The sequence below is a fragment of the Phoxinus phoxinus genome (assembly GCF_949152265.1).
Source record: "Phoxinus phoxinus genome assembly, chromosome: 14".
NCBI lineage: Eukaryota > Metazoa > Chordata > Actinopteri > Cypriniformes > Leuciscidae > Phoxinus > Phoxinus phoxinus.
Window position 1 is genome coordinate 30041703 of NC_136889.1, and position 16617 is coordinate 30058319.

At 38.1% G+C, this 16617-nt stretch overlaps 1 protein-coding gene across 2 annotated transcripts in view; it reads left to right on the top strand.

Moving 5' to 3' along the window:
• ppp2r5d (protein phosphatase 2, regulatory subunit B', delta) overlaps positions 1-16617 on the top strand; it is a 60109-nt gene that overhangs the window by 17971 nt on the left and 25521 nt on the right. The window lies entirely within an intron of this gene.

The following is a 16617-nucleotide window of genomic DNA, read 5'->3' on the forward strand; positions in this document are numbered from 1 at the left end:
AACCCTAAAGGCACCGGGGTGGCGGTTTTTATATATATATATATATATATATATAATATATATATATATAAATAAATATAGCTGCAAGCAGCGATGGAGGGCCCAAGCCGGTGGCACCGCCACCCTGGTGCCTTTAGTGCAACTAAAGGCACCGGGGTGGCGGTGCCACCGGCTTGGGCCCGTAATCGCTGCTTGCAGCTATATTTATTTATATATATATATATTATATATATATATATATATATATATTTATTATTATTATTATTTTTCTTACGACTATTCGGGCACTTTTGAGTCTCTTAACGTGCTCAAAAACTCTTGAAACTTTGCACACTGGTCAGAACCCGCGGCCATTAGGGCCGGGCTGAAGTTGGGACCCGGGCGTGGCAGGGGGGCTCGACAGCGCCACCTGGAACGCGGTCCAAAAACGTGGTCCATAAATCAAACACGCTTGCGTGGAATAATATGAAACTCGGTACACTTATAGATCTCATCGGTTCATATATCCTTCATGCTCTGACTTTTTACCCCAGCCCAACAGGAAGTCGGCTATTTGGCGTAGTTTAAAAAACACATGCAATGGAATTTAAAATACTCCTCCTAGAGAATTCGACCAATCGCCACGAAACTCGGTGTGCATGAAGTCAAGACATGGAGGATGAAAAATTGCCAGGGGATTTTTGATATCTCGAACGGTTTGGCCGTGGCGAGGAAACGAATTTATGGCGAATATTGGAAACAGGAAGTGTGTTATAACATCCTCATACATTAATTGATCTTGATGAAACTTCAGCAGTGTGTTCGCTGTAAGAGGCCGATCACATGGATGTGACTATTGTGAGTCAAAGTTATAGCGCCACCAACTGGCAGCAGGAAGTGTGTCACTTTCAAAATGCTTTGAATTCACCCTCTTATTTTTACCCGATTTGCTTCAAACTTTATGTGTATAATGTAAACACACGGCAGATGTAGACCTGTGAAAGAATTATTGATATCTTAAATACTGTTGCCATGGCAACGCTTTAAACTTTTATATTCTTTTTGGGTGCATTTGAGGCTCTTAACATGCTTCAAATTGCATGAAACTCAACATGCATATCAAATTTATTAGGTACTAGGCATGTGTGAAGTTTCAGAAATGGGCGCAGTGGAGGGGCTCAGTAGCGCCACCTTTAGTCAAAAATGGGGTATTAGTTTTACCTACAGTAACAAAAATCGGTATCTATATTTATCTCCCCGAGCCGGACAACTTTCTAATTTACAGTCATTAGCTCCGACCAACAGGAAGTCAGATATTTTGGTTTGAATGTGATTTGATGGGAATTTTGCCAGTCTCTCTCAGTGTCTGTGTGTGTGAGAGAGGAGGGGGGCTTTATTTTAACCCTTTCTCTGCTGTGTGCTACTTCTCTGGCACATTTGGGGCCCTTAACGTGCTCGAAAACTCTTGAAACTTTGCACACAGGTCAGAACCTGCGGCCATCAGGGCCGGGCTGAAGCTGGTACCCGGGCGTGGCAGGGGAGCTCAACAGCGCCCCCTTGAACGTGGTCCGAAAACTTGGTCCATATATCAAACACGTTTGCATGTAATAATATGAAACTCGGTACACATATAGATTTAATCGGGCCGAACAACTTTCGTGCTCTAAGTTTTACGCCAGTCCAACAGGAAGTCGGCTATTATGGGCTGTATGAAAATGCATGCCCCTGGAATTTGATATACTCCTCCAAGAAAAATTATCCTATCGCCACCAAACTCGGTCAGCATGAAGTAAAGACATTGAGGACGCTAAATTGCGGACTGATTTTTGATATCTCGAACGGTTTGGCCGTGGCGAGGAAACGAAGTTATGGCGAGAAAAGAAATACACAATGTGTTATAACGTCTTCATACATTTATTGATCTTGATGAAACTTCAGCAGTGTGTTTGTTGTAATAGGGCGATCACATGGATGTGACTATTGTGAGTCAAAGTTATAGCGCCACCAACTGGCAGCAGGAAGTGTGTTACTTTCAAGATACTTTTGACTAAAGTGGGGGGGTTCTTTTTACCTACAGTCACAAAACTCGGTCTGTATATTGTGCTTATCGATCCGGACAACTTTCTCATTTACAGTCATTAGCTCCGACCAACAGGAAGTCAGATATTTTGGTTTGAATGTGGTTTTGTCTCTCTCTGACAGAGTTCCCCCTGCCATTCTCTCTGTGTGTGTGTGTGTGTGTGTGTGTGTGTGTGTGTGTGTGTGTGTGTGTGTGTGTGTGTGTGTGTGTGTGTGTGTGTGTGTGTGTGTGTGTGTGTGTGTGTGTGTGTGTGTGTGTGTGTGTGTGTGTGTGTGTGTGGGGAGGGAGGGAGGGAGGGAGGGAGGGCACACACACAGACAGCCCCCCCTTTTCTGTGTGTGTTTGGAGGGGAGCAGAAAGACTCACACTGATACAAGCTCTAAAGCAGACTTCTTCTCGACAGTCAAAGCGGGGTTACGTTATTGCCCGTCGTGCACAGGAACCCGAAAGGCAACGGGGGTGGCGGCTTTATATATATATATATATATATATATATATATATATATATATATATATAAATAAATATAGCTGCAAGCAGCGATGGAGGGCCCAAGCCGGTGGCAGCGCCAGCCCGGTGCCTTTAGTGTAACTAAAGGCACCAGGGTGGCGGTGCCACCGGCTTGGGCCCGTAATCGCTGCTTGCAGCTATATTTATTTATATATATATATATATATATATATATATATATATATATATATATTTTTTTTTTTTTTTTTTTGTCTTGTGGACTAGGCTATATGTAAACCTCTTCCTTGTACAATATCTTATTCAGGACAATACTAAATAATTAAAAAATAACATGCATTTTGTATGATCCCTCTTTATTTTGTTAAAATAATAAAATTTTAGCAGATTCTGCCTGGTGTAAACCTTCATGACTAAGATGAGACGATGACGATATTATACCAATGTCATTAAACGATAGCTGCGACCATATCAGTCAACATGCTATATTGTTGATGGAAAACAGACGAGACTAAAAAAAGTTGAAATTTTTTCAAATAAAAGATGACAAAACATTACAGATTTCAAGAATTTAAATCCCCCAACCAGAGCTTTTCTGTTAAAGAACATGTTTTCTACCCTGTGTTTAAATTAATATTTGTAATCTGGCAACCCTGAGCGCGTGCAGAAGAAGCTTTCGCTGTTTGCTGTAACTAAATCTGCGATCAAACCATCTCAGTGATGAACTGTTATAAATCCACTAAAATGGATCTCTTGGCATTGACAATATTTGCGATTATGGTTGCTGAATAAATGCACTTTTGCAACCTTACCTCTGTGTGACAAAGCAGTCTTTTTGGCTGATATTTTAATATAAAAACATCAGTGGATTTGTAATTATTGGATCACTAGGAATTTTAAGTTTTATTTTTTGAGAGAAGTTTCTTCTTTTAATAAATAGCCTATAATAAATCAGAAAAAAACAAGCGTATGGGTAACTTGACATTCTCCTGATTTGTGCTTATAGGTGAAAATGCAATAATGAGTGCTAATGAAATGTAAAAATAAATTCTATTGATTATAATTTTGAGCAAACTTATAAGGATTATGAATTCAACCATTATGCAGCATGACAAAAATGTGACTTTTAGTGAGTTTTCATTGACTAAAACTAGACTAAAACTTTACTAAATACGAGGAAAACTAAAAGGTACATTTGACGTAGGACGAAGACTCAATTACAAAATAGCTGACAAAATGAACACTAATACACACACACACACACACACACACACACACACACACACACACACACACACACACACACACACACACACACTGTACTAAGACTTTAATAGATGTAACACAGTTAGACGTTGTGGAAGAAGGAGACCGGAACCGGCGAACGTTCAAAGACTTTAATAACAACATAAAACACATACAAAACGAAAGTAAAGATCTAATAAAACAAAACATAAAATAAAATTGTCCAGGCCTGGTCCTCTCTCGTCCTTCACTGTCGTCCCTCCTCCTTTTATGCTTCCGGTGCTCATCATCAATCACGCCACCGGCCTTGCGCCAGACCTCCCGCGCTTAGTTACGGTTGTTAAGCCACGATTGGCCAGTGGCGGTTTTCAGGCGTGGCTTAGCGAAGGGTCAATTCAGTATTTGCGCAATGTCTGAGACGCGGCTTTCTGGGCGCGCACTTCCAATGTTTGTGCACAAAACTTCTCACACGAGTCATTGAGCAATACCATATTCTCTTTCGCTAGAATATTGAAATTGGCAAGGCTTAAAAAAAGTGTAATTGATAAACTTTCGTGGCGATGCAGCACTGGCCCGATCAGGACTGATCATCTGTCCCGAGCGTCTTTCATGCTCGCCCCAGGCCATCGGGCAGTCCTTACTGTCGAGCCCTGCAGTATCAAGTGTGAAATAGGAGCTGACCTTATGCCCTGACTAAAGACCGTTCAGTCAGTCGATCATCACAGCACACAAATATGTGACCACTTATCATTTTACTATTTTAATCCGCTTGCCCTAAGACCCATGCACAATGCTTTAAAACCCTCTTTCTTGTCATCTGTTTAGGAGCCTCGAGGTTATTGCATGTGCTCTTCAAAAGCGCTGGGTGTTTTCGGTGGATTGGCCCACAATAGTCACATTATAATCTTGCTATGGAGATGCCTCAGGAGCAGTTTGTTGCTATTTTTGAATATTGTTTGTACTTATTGACCTAGTTCATCTGTTTCATGTTGGCGAAAGACATGTAGATTTCTTGTGCCATTACAGTAATGTGTTTGTTAAAATTAAATGTTTTGGCCATGTGATGAGGTCTTAATAATACCAACAAAACACACAATATGAAGTCTGTTAATTGCTGTCAAGTGTTGGGCAACAATCGTTACACTTTTTAAAATAAAAAATAAAAACTCTCGGATTACATGAATGCATCCTCGTTTATTAAGACTACAGTTCCAGTGAGAGGTCGATCAATAGTGTATTTTACCGATATAAAAAACTAGGTTAGTCTGGCACTGGCCGATAACTGATTACCCGACTGATAGTTTTGAACATGAATTCTGAATGAAAACAAACAAAATACTCCAAGAAAACTAGTGCTGATCATTATTACAAAAATAAAAAAGTGCTCAACCATGAAAGTGTACTGTACTTATTAAATTAATTAAATATATAAATGTTAATATTAAAGGAGAACTCCGGTGCAAAATGAACCTTTGGTCTAATTACACATTGTTACCTAGTCAACCGTTATCTGAGATTTGTTTTCATGATTATCGAATGTAAATAGTTTTATCTCTAAAAACAGTTTAGCCTATAACGCTAGTATAACGCTAGTATATGGGGCATGGAGTAATGACAAATAAAAATCGCTTGTTAATACCACTAACAAGGCTCAAAATAGCCCCACACTAACACGGCAGCATAATGAGGGTCCCTACATGCAAACCGAAGCATTGAGAACTTTGACAGTGTCCAGACAGTTTAATAAGAAGATATTTTATACATACAGTCAACTTCACGTATACAAGCAGAATCCATCTTGGAAAAACAGACTCTATCAATCGATCTACGAACCACCGATCCAAATGCGCTGGACCATATGAGATTCTACACAGTTCAGCGCATTTGGATCGGTGGTTCGTAGATCGATTGATAGAGTCTGTTTTTCCAAGATGGATTCTGCTTGTATACGTGAAGTTGACTGTATGTATAAAATATCTTCTTATTAAACTGTCTGGACACTGTCAAAGTTCTCAATGCTTCGGTTTGAAGGTAGGGACCCTCATTATGCTGCCGTGTTAGTGTGGGGCTATTTTGAGCCTTGTTAGTGGTATTAACAAGCGATTTTTATTTGTCATTACTCTACGCCCCATATACTAGCGTTATACTAGCGTTATAGGCTAAACTGTTTTTAGAGATAAAACTATTTACATTCGATAATCATGAAAACAAATCTCAGATAACGGTTGACTAGGTAACAATGTGTAATTAGACCAAAGGTTCATTTTGCACCGGAGTTCTCCTTTAAGTATTAACATATGAAGTATACCTTGATCATTCATGTTAGTTCACATAAACATAAACTCTAAAATGTAAAAATGTATTAGTAGGCAAAATGTTGAATAATGAACAATACTTATACAGCATTAATTAACCTTAATGTTACAGATGGACTCTTATTGTAGTATTACCATTTCATAGAAGTCCTGTCATGCTTAAAGATGGCCATCTTTAAATATCTATACATACATACTTTTATGTACAGTGAAGATTTAAAAAAAACTGAAATCGGATGCATTTATATATCAATTTGCTTTTCTCACGTCACTAGCTTTAATGCAACTTTATTAACAAACGAATGCATAAAAATGCCCAGCTGGATATAAACTAATGCAAACATGGCATCAATCGTGACATTAAACATTTGGGTCGGCCTTGCGTATATTCTTTTCACACTGTTTTAATAGTTTGAGGTACTACTAATGTTCGCATCCTCTCAGCCTTGATAGCAAACACGCTGTTCTTTCTCTACTAATGCAGCATCTAGTCGACAAATTAATTAGGCTACTTTATAATGATATGAAAACATGTACTATATACATACGGCTTCTTTGTCTGTTTTGAATCCACATCTGAAGTGTCCCGCTCTCACTCATCAAAATAAACACCACAAGGCCTCTATGCGCCGCTCTCATATTGTATATAATAATATAATAATAATAATTACAGCAGACACTTCTCAGCATCTTCAACAATGGACTCAATCCGGAAAAACTATTGGTATGGATGGATTATTGCCGATTAATCAGCAAAACCGATCAATCGGTCGACCTCTAGTGAATTTATTTTTTATCTTTTTCTAAGTGCTGGACATTATTTTCCAATTTCTGGGCTAATAAGTAGTTATAGCCATTCAATTTGACAATATAATTGAAAGCAAGTCATAAACATCAAATATTATATTGTTTTTATTCATTGTTTATTAACGCTTACAGAATAGTAAAAAAAAGATGTATATTAAAACTTTTAATTTAAATTAACTTAAAGCTGCAGTCCGGCACTTTTTTGGGTTTAAAAATATAAAAAAAGACATTTTTGAAAAAAAAACTTAACCAGCCAGTGTTCAAAACGATCTGTTTGCCTTACCTCGATTCAAAACGGTAAGCTTGTAATAATGATTTTAATTCCAGTGGTACTGGTGGATTTCCGCGGGAATTTCGAGCATGTCTTTGCGTCATTACGTCACTTCTGTACACATAGAGAAGGAGTCCCCGGCTAGCGTGTGTGGATGATGGAGGTGGAGATTTAGCTTAGCACTTGGTATGGCGGATCCAGAAAGTTTAAAGCGACAATCACCAGTGACAACTGGAGATTCACCAGTTGTAAAACCCAAAGACTTCGGACTTCAGAGTGGCTACAGAAAAAATATATTTTTCACGTTTTGACGTGATATAAGCAATCGTTAGATTTAATCAGCATGATATAGCCTAACGTTACTGCAATGCTTCCCCCCACCCCCGAATTTGGTCAGAACAAAAGTGAATGTTACTTACTTGTTCAGATGACATTTTCCGATGAAAATTCTAATGTTGACACTTTCAAAAAGTATACTCTGACATTGCTGATGACAGTAGTACAGTATCCACAGCGACGCGGCAGCGACAGGTTCTCCTCAATACATTGTGTTCATCCGCGCTGTTTCATGCCGATTTACTACCCACGCACCGTTAATAATTCCGCGAATAACTGCAATTGCAGATTTCGAACAGAGATGGCGACAAAGAGGAAAAACGACGGACTGCAGCTTTAAGTTTAAGTGAAAACTATGTTCGCATCAACCCATTCTAATAAATGTATTTTATAATATAGTTTTTCTTAAATGTGTTACACAGCAAATATTATTCACAGAAATAATTTTTCCCCAGCCTGAAAAAAAGTTGTGATTTCTAGTAATGGGCAACTTATGTTCCTGCCAGAGGTCGAGTAATCCCACATTCATAAGGACTTTTCTTCCAGTGCTCAGCCCTGTTTTCCATCTGCAGGACTCAAGGAAAGGCACGGCTCATTATGCAATAATTACTGCGGACTAAATGGCAAGCTGCAGCTCTGTTCTGTGTCATTTGTATTGTATGTATGTGCATAAGAGACAGAGAGACCGAGAGAGAGAGATAAATGCTTCCCTGCGGGTTCTGCAGCTCCAGTGTCTGTCACATACCGGTTTGATTTGCAGGAGTTGTGACAACTTTGAGATAATCGAATAGGTCCTCAGTGAGACATTTGACAGTGTGCTGCTAAAGTGTCTGCTTTGTGTGGGTCATGACAGTGTCATCTTGTAGGGCTGGGGGGGGGGGGGGGGGTAGTGACTGTACAGTAAATCTATCCATGTTTTTATAAATGGTAAAGGATGAGACTATACCTTTTATATCGATATACTGGTGTAGTTTGATATTAGTACACATGGTGAGTTTTTGCGTGGAAAGTGCATAATTCAATTTATCCTTAACATGAGACATGCTTTATGTTAAAGGTGCAGTTTGTAAGAATGACCAACGCATTCTCATCCTAGTGCGTCATATACTGACACTTGTGACAAAACGTCTACATCCAATGCACATGGCACCCTTTAGCGTCAATATGACACGCACAGTTATGGTTGGGTTTAGGTCTGGGGTAGTGTTAGGGTTAGACCGCGAGGAGGCGCCTTCTGGCCCATTCCTATGTGCGTCTCATATTGACGCTAAAGGGTGCCATGTGCGTTGGATGTAGACGTTTTGTCAAAGCGTCAGTATATGACGCCTTGGGATGAGATCGGGCTGGAATGACAGCTAGTGGTCGGCATTTTTACGAGTACAAGTACATGAGCTCAGTATCGGGCCCGATACAGATACTGGTATCGGTGCATCCCTAAAAAATACCAATACTGGTTACAGATATTTACGAAAACAAGCTGAGTTCACATACTCGTTTTTCTGAAAAACACTTGCTGGGAAATGAATGATTGCATAATAATCATGAAACCGAGATTATTCCTTTTGGTGCGTTCACACTGGATGCGAATAGCGTGTCAGGCGCGAGTGATTTCAATGTTAAGTCAATTCAAAGACGTGTTATGCGCGTAAAAAATTCCTGCGGTGCGAATGAGGCGTAGAGTGCGGCGCGGTAGACGCGAATAGCGAATGGCGCGAATTGAGCGTCTGGCGTGTTAAGCGCGAATGATTTTATGTAGTGCTTTTTGTGCATTCACACGTTTGACGCGAATTCGCGTCTGCCGCACGAGTTGAAAAATCGGAACTTCTGCGTCAATTCGGGCCGCGTTACCCAATCGGAGCCTGCTTGCTGCTGTCACGTGGTGAAGTGACGTGATAAACGGGGGAAGGCCCGATTTTCAGATTATAATGTAATTTTAAATGTTTGGCCTCAATAACTTATTATGTTTGGCCTCAATAACTTATTTTGTAATGACTAAATGCCCGTGTGAAAGAAGGAATGACATTGTTCAGATGTTAACTATGAATGTGACACTGAACACTTGCAGTCATAGGCTACATTTCTGAATGAGATGAAGAAAAACTCACATAATTAAAGAAGTCGTTTGACCTACATTATAACGAGTCATTAATGTATTTGAACTTATATGTTTCATATAATAGAACCGAAGCTATAGATTGTGAATTTAAACATTTCTGGTTTACCAGCGGCAAACGTCCGGAGGACTAGCCGAGGTAAGGCTGCTCCAGGCGGGTTACATGAGCGCCCGGTGATCGCCTGGATCTCACAACTCCGAAACGTCAGATCAAATGATTAAATAGGCGCTATCTTTATAAATAAACCACAGATTTGAGCTTTAAACAACTACATTCTCGATTGAACAACTCTTAAAACTACATTTCGTGACACAATAACAGTAGTATTTTTAAATTTCGCGGCCTTTCTTTCAAACAGACCACCGCTGCCTCTCCCAGAAGAAGGGGATTTCGCCTCGGACGCGCATCAATTAACGTTTGCTTTTTACGCGCGTCCATTTCGCTTTGTACTCGCGAATGCATTCAAAATGTTCAAGCGTCAAACTAGACGCGGTAGATGCGAATTTGACGCTCTATTCGCGTTTGGTGTGAACGCAGCATTAGACTACATTCGTACCAACAAAATCTATAATCGTTGCATCCCTAGTTCTGACTGGCCAATAGAAATAAAATACGGGCGTATGATGACCTCATATCTGAGGCAGTGTAAATTAAATTTTACAATTCAGAGGGGACATACTGTAATATACGTTTATTGAAATTATTACATTTATGATTTTTCAAGCATCATTACAGTAATTTTGCATATTCACTAAACTGTTTGACAAAAGAAATAGTGACTAGACAAATCTGAGAATATTTTGTGTGCACATGCACACTCAGTCTCACAGGTGTCACTCATCACAGCGCTAGTCTGTGACAAATCCAAGAGATCACCAGAGATGCAGTATGTTCCCTGTGATAATAGTAATCACAGTTTAGCTTGCAATTATCTTAATGGCTCAGAGATGCTTAATTATTAGTGATTTGCATCACGCTAAACACAATCCTAAAGAGAGTCATGTTAGGTCCTAATACTGGAGCAGGTTTGGTGCTGCTAGCGGACATTTCTCTACTGTTCAGAAATTTGTGGTCTCCTCTGCTCACCAATGGCGCTTTTCCACTGCATGGTACGGCTTGGTTCGGCTCGGTACGGTTCGTCTCGGCGCGGAACGGTTCGGCTCGCTTCGCTTTTCCACTGCGTGGTACGACTCGACTCGGTACGGCACGGTTCGGTTCGCTTTAGATCGGTTGCTTTTCCACTGCAGTTAGTACCGCTTCAAAGTGGGTGGGACTGACCGTTAATAGTTGTCACCTCTAATTTGTCCCTACACTGTTTGTAGGTCCGGCGGCAATCAACGAGAAGAACGTCTGCACCTCGTCCACTGACCACGATTCAGCCATTTCTTTTTAGATTTTTTTTAAACTTATTTTGTCAAGTAAATACTCTAAAAACAGGTGCTACTGCGTTGGCTGTTGTCTGGCTATTTAAATCTAGCGGGTTTAGTGTCTCGTGTCGCAAATACAATGACGCTGAAGTGATGATTCTGTCTGACCAATCAGTGATCTGCAGTGTTTTCACGTCACGTTTAGTATCGGTACGGTACGCTTGGAACCTCAACAGAGGTGGTACCATTTAAAGCGAGCCGAAGCGAGCCGTGCCGTACCGTACTATGCAGTGGAAATGCGCCATAAGTGAGCCGTACCGAACCGAGCCGTACCGTACCATGCAGTGGAAAAGCGCCAAAGCGTGCCGTGCCGTGCCGTACCGTACCGTACCATGCAGTGGAAAAGCGCCACAAGTCTCCATTCATTTCATCAAAAATACAGTTCAAAAGTAATATTGTGAAAATATTATTACAATCAAAATAATTTCAAAGGATTGATACTTTTTTTTCAGGAAAGAACAGCATTTATTTAGAATAGAAATCTTGAAATAGAAATCTTTTTGTTACAAGAAATTGATATAATTATTTTTGTAACAATGTACAAGTCTTTACTGTCACTTTTTATCAGTTGAATGCATTGGTGCTGAATAAAAGTATAAAATGTCTTAAAAAAAAAAAAACTCACCCTAGACTCTATGGAGTAATATGTCAAAATGCAATATTCTTATTTTTGGTCCATAACCATATATATATATATATATATATATATATATATATATATATATATATATATATATATATATATATATATATAACATTAAGTATTTAAGCATTAACGAAAATACATTAATATCTAATGCATTACTCGAATTCATTTGGAAGAGTTGACAAATTTATACCACTATATCATTGAAATCAGTTTTATTGCCCACCTCTGTAGTTTCAGCCGGTATATTGCCAACCCCTAATACATAAGAGTGGTCAAATAAATGATTAGCCATCAGTATCTGCCTCAAGTTTCATAATGGGTGCACCCCCACCATTTATCATCGTCTTCTGACTCTGATTATTTAGTTTCATGCTTTTATATGCATGTACTAGACTAGTGCAAATTTTTGATTAGATCAATATGAAAGCCATCCTGTGCATTCATCAGCAGAAAACCTGCTGGCAACGGGCCATCCTCTTCCTCCATTCCTCCTCTCACCGCTCTCAGAGCTTCTCCTCTGGCATTGCATAAGATCTCCGATTCACACACTCCTACTTCAGACTGCTGGCCTGGTACAGGATGATGAGGTTCATGGCCTGCAGCTATTCTGGAAATCCTGCTATCCTCCGCCAGCATAAAGCATTGTTGAAAGCATTCACTTGTGTCAGCAGGGTTAAAGATATGGCACACACATTTCGTGCATGCACACAATCGAGATGCAGGACACCATCAAAGAGATAAATAATCAAAAAATCATGCAAATCTCCCAATAATAGCTGTTTGTTTGAGATCTCTTCTGCAATTACATTTCAGGCATTGTGCCATTTGTGTTTGGTGACATGTGAGACGGGATGTTCTGATAGAGCTGCTGCAGTGCAGCTCTCTGTGGATCCCGTTTAATATAGATTCATTGAAGCTGTCATCTGTGCCCCAGATTTTAGTCCTGCGTTTTTATTCTGTCCCCTACGCTGCTCAAAAATGGATCAATCCCCCATCCTCTCCTCGTTACCGTGCCGTACATCTCGATGGACAGGGTCCGTTTAACAAAAAACACTGTCAGATTTAATACCTCTTCTGTGTGATTTTAAAATGAGAAATTCACCTGATTGCATGTTCTAGGGCTGGGCGAGTTTGTACAATATATCGATATTTTTATTTGTAATGATATGGAATGAGGCAATACTGTTTATATCGATACAGTGGTTTGATACGAGCACATCTGAAAAATAGCAGTGTGAGCTGTGCAGTAAACGTACATACTGTAGTACAATTTGTCCAGAAGTGGACAAAGTACACAACTTCCTTACTTGAGTAAAAGTACAGATACTACTGGTCAAATATTACTCCGTTACAAGTAAAAGTTGTAAAGACCGATGTTTACTAAGTAAAAGTACAGAAGTACTCATTTTTAAAAGTACTTAAGTATAAAACTAAATGTCATCGCATTGTTTTATTATTGTTGCATGTAATACTTACAGTACCTTATGCCTCTGAATCTATGCATGCCTACCCTCATATCAATATCACATTTATTTCTATAACACAGTTCCAGTCGTGGGATTGAATAAGTCACTCAATAACGTCCACAATGGTTTCGGACACCTAAATGGCTGTTCCCAGTTTTTTGGCTTTTAGTGTGAATATGTTAGCCTTGTTATCTATAAGCTAGTGTACTCCAAAACAATGACAAAATTTGCATTTAGAAGACCAAACCCAACGTTGAAAATGAAAATCAGGTTGATGTCAGAATTAGGGGTGTGACGGTTAGTATATAACCGTGAGACCGACGGTTATAGTTAAACACCGTCATTAGAACTCTATAACCGCCAAAACCGTGTTATTAAAATATTTTTTACAAACATAAAAAAACAACAAAAAAATAATATTTTTTTAGATGGGATCATAATATGCGCAATACATCGGGAGACATGGTTTTTACCACTTAATGAAGTTTTGTTTTGTAAATCGTCAGAAATGATTTTTACCACTTCATATAAGTTTTGCTTTGTAAGCCTTTCCTTAAAGCGAATTTCGTTTTGTACAAATTGTACCTTAATTTTAATAAATGTTTCATCAACCAATTGCATGTATTTAATAATATAGCAGACAATATAATAACCGTGACATTGAGGCGCCGGCGCGCCGCATTCACTTGCATTGCGTTGTGAACTAGAGCGCATCTCATCGTAAATGAATGAAACTATGCCTGCCTCATGCATTAGCATTAAATATCTTTGCTACATCCTTTCTAGACGGGTGCGGCTTTGAGAAATCTTGGAGATCTCCCTAATAAACGGAGGTCTGAAATATCTGCCCCTTTACCGATCAGAGCGAGCGCTGACACGGAGTTAACCCGCTATCTCCAAGAAGAACCAATTGACTCTACGGCTAATCCACTAGCATGGTGGGGAGACACGCTATCCGCTCTTAGCAAAATTGGCACGTAAATACATGTGTATTTGTGCTACAAGCACAGCATCAGAGCGAGTGTTTAGCCTCGCGGGTAACATAGCTACCCCTGTCAGATCGTCACTAAAACCGAGTAAAGTGAACATGTTGGTGTTCCTGTCACGGAACTTTGAAGTCGAAAAAGATTAGGAATTTAAAATGTCATTGCACTTTTTTTGTTTCCTGTATTTAGTTAGTTTAATTAAGGTATTATCACAACAATCGTTGTTCGACTTTTTTTTTCTTTGATAAAGGTATGTAGATTTTATCATTTGTAATTTAGGCCTACTCATTCATTTTTATGCAGCTCTTATATAATTTAAGCAGCCTACGTTTTTAAAAGGATTTGTTTAGTGTGTGTGATTTATTTAAAACAAAGCATGTTCATTGCTATTTTTTTTTTTAAGGATTTAAAAAAAAAACCGACGGTTATGTTACGAACCGTCACATTTGACTCACATCATAACCGTCATCACCAATTCTGAAACCGGCACACCCCTAGTCAGAATCCAATGTCAGATTGACGTTAATGGACAGACGTTGTATTGTGGTTGATAATCAGTTGACATCAGAAACCAACATCAGTCGAGTTCTGACGTCAACACGACTTTAATTTCCAACCAAAATGTAACCCCTGCAACCAAAATCATCCCTGACGTTACTACTTTCTACTCAAGGACCTTGACAGAAATGTAGTGGAGTAAAAAGTACGATATTTGTCTTTTAAATGTAGTGAAGTTAAAGAAAAAGTTTCCAGAAAAAATAATACTCAAGTAAAGTACAGATACTCAAAAAGTGTACTTAAGTACAGTACTCAAGTAAATGTACTTTGTTACAGTCCAGATATAGTTAACATGTTTAAAGCAGCAGATGCTCTGACAGATGACGTTAATGTTGCTGACTGACATACATACTTGCGCTGTTGAATGCGTTTGAGATGTGGTGCTTTCCTCAGTGCTGAACTTAGATTTCACAGTATATTCTCCATCTGTAAATGTTAGAAAGTCAAACAAATATGTCCATTTATTTCACTGTCAGGAGAGGACGAGCTTCTGCGAGTGAATCTCCGCTAATATTCAAGACGGAGCACAATTGAATAGACTAGTATCGCAATAATTCGGACAAAAATATACATCTTGCTAAAATATTTGTTGTTGGAGACAATAAATGTGATGTATGTGGAATTTTAAACCTACAAGTAAATTTTTATGAAAGTGACCATTATAATGGGGTAATCAAATGCAGGCTAAAATAAGTAGTTTGTGCTTTTGTTTTTGTTTTTATTTTCATTTTTAGTTTAGCCTTTATTCAATAAAAAAAAGCATTATTTTTGTTTTTAGATTGAATGTAATTCAATGTTAATTATTGAATGTTAGAATGTAATGTGTAACCTTTTGCACATAATATATTGCATAGCCTGCATTACATTCAATATATTTGTTTCCATATCCTTCAATATCAACATTAGGATAATGTTGGATATCATTGGGCAGGACGTCAATTTGTTTTTTATTAAATAAATACAGATTTTCTTTATCCAAATAGAAAAACCTAAAAAGTACCGAGATATACAGTCGTGCTCAGAATTAATCATACCCCTGGTAAATATGATCAAAAATGGCTGTAAAAAATAAATCTGCATCGTTTATCCTTTTGATCTTTCATAAAAAAAATTGGCAAAAATCTAACCTTTCATTAGATTTAATGAATCTAACCTATTAAGTAAAATAATTGAAAGTGGGGGGGGAAATCACATTATGAAATAAATGTTTTTCTCCAAAACACATTGGCCACAATTATTAATACCCATATAATTTTTTATGAGTAAAATATCTCCCATTAATATTGACCTTTTTTTTTAGCAAATAAATACAGATTTTCTTTAACCAAATACAAAAACGTAGAAAGTACCGAGATGTATATCGTATATCGCCATTTCACTAAAAAATACAGAGATATGAATTTTTGCCCATATCGCCCAGCCCTAGCATGTTCAAGTTACATAACATTTGCTGACTGAATATTTGTTTTGTTTTTCCTTGCACTAATAGTGAAACATACTTGTAGTACTTAGTATAATAATTCATTTTACATTCTCTTATATCATCTCTTTATATATTTCCCTTTTATATATTTAGTCTGAAATTGCTTGTTGATAGAATTAAAAAAACACAATAGCCGTTTTTTTGGCGAATATTTAAAACTAAAAGTAAAATGCAGTAAAAAATATTGTGAATCATAGGCATGTTTTTCAGCTAATTTTTTATTAAATGAACACAAGAATATTGAACAATTTATATGTTCCAAAATAACAATACATAATAATAACATACCGTATTTAGATATTTCCATATGTACTTGCATATATTTTTTTGTAAAACATTTTAATATGTGAAAAAAAGCCACATGGGGACTTTATGATGCAATTTAATCACTGAATAAAAGTTTTATATGCAATGATAGATATTTATCAAAAGTGG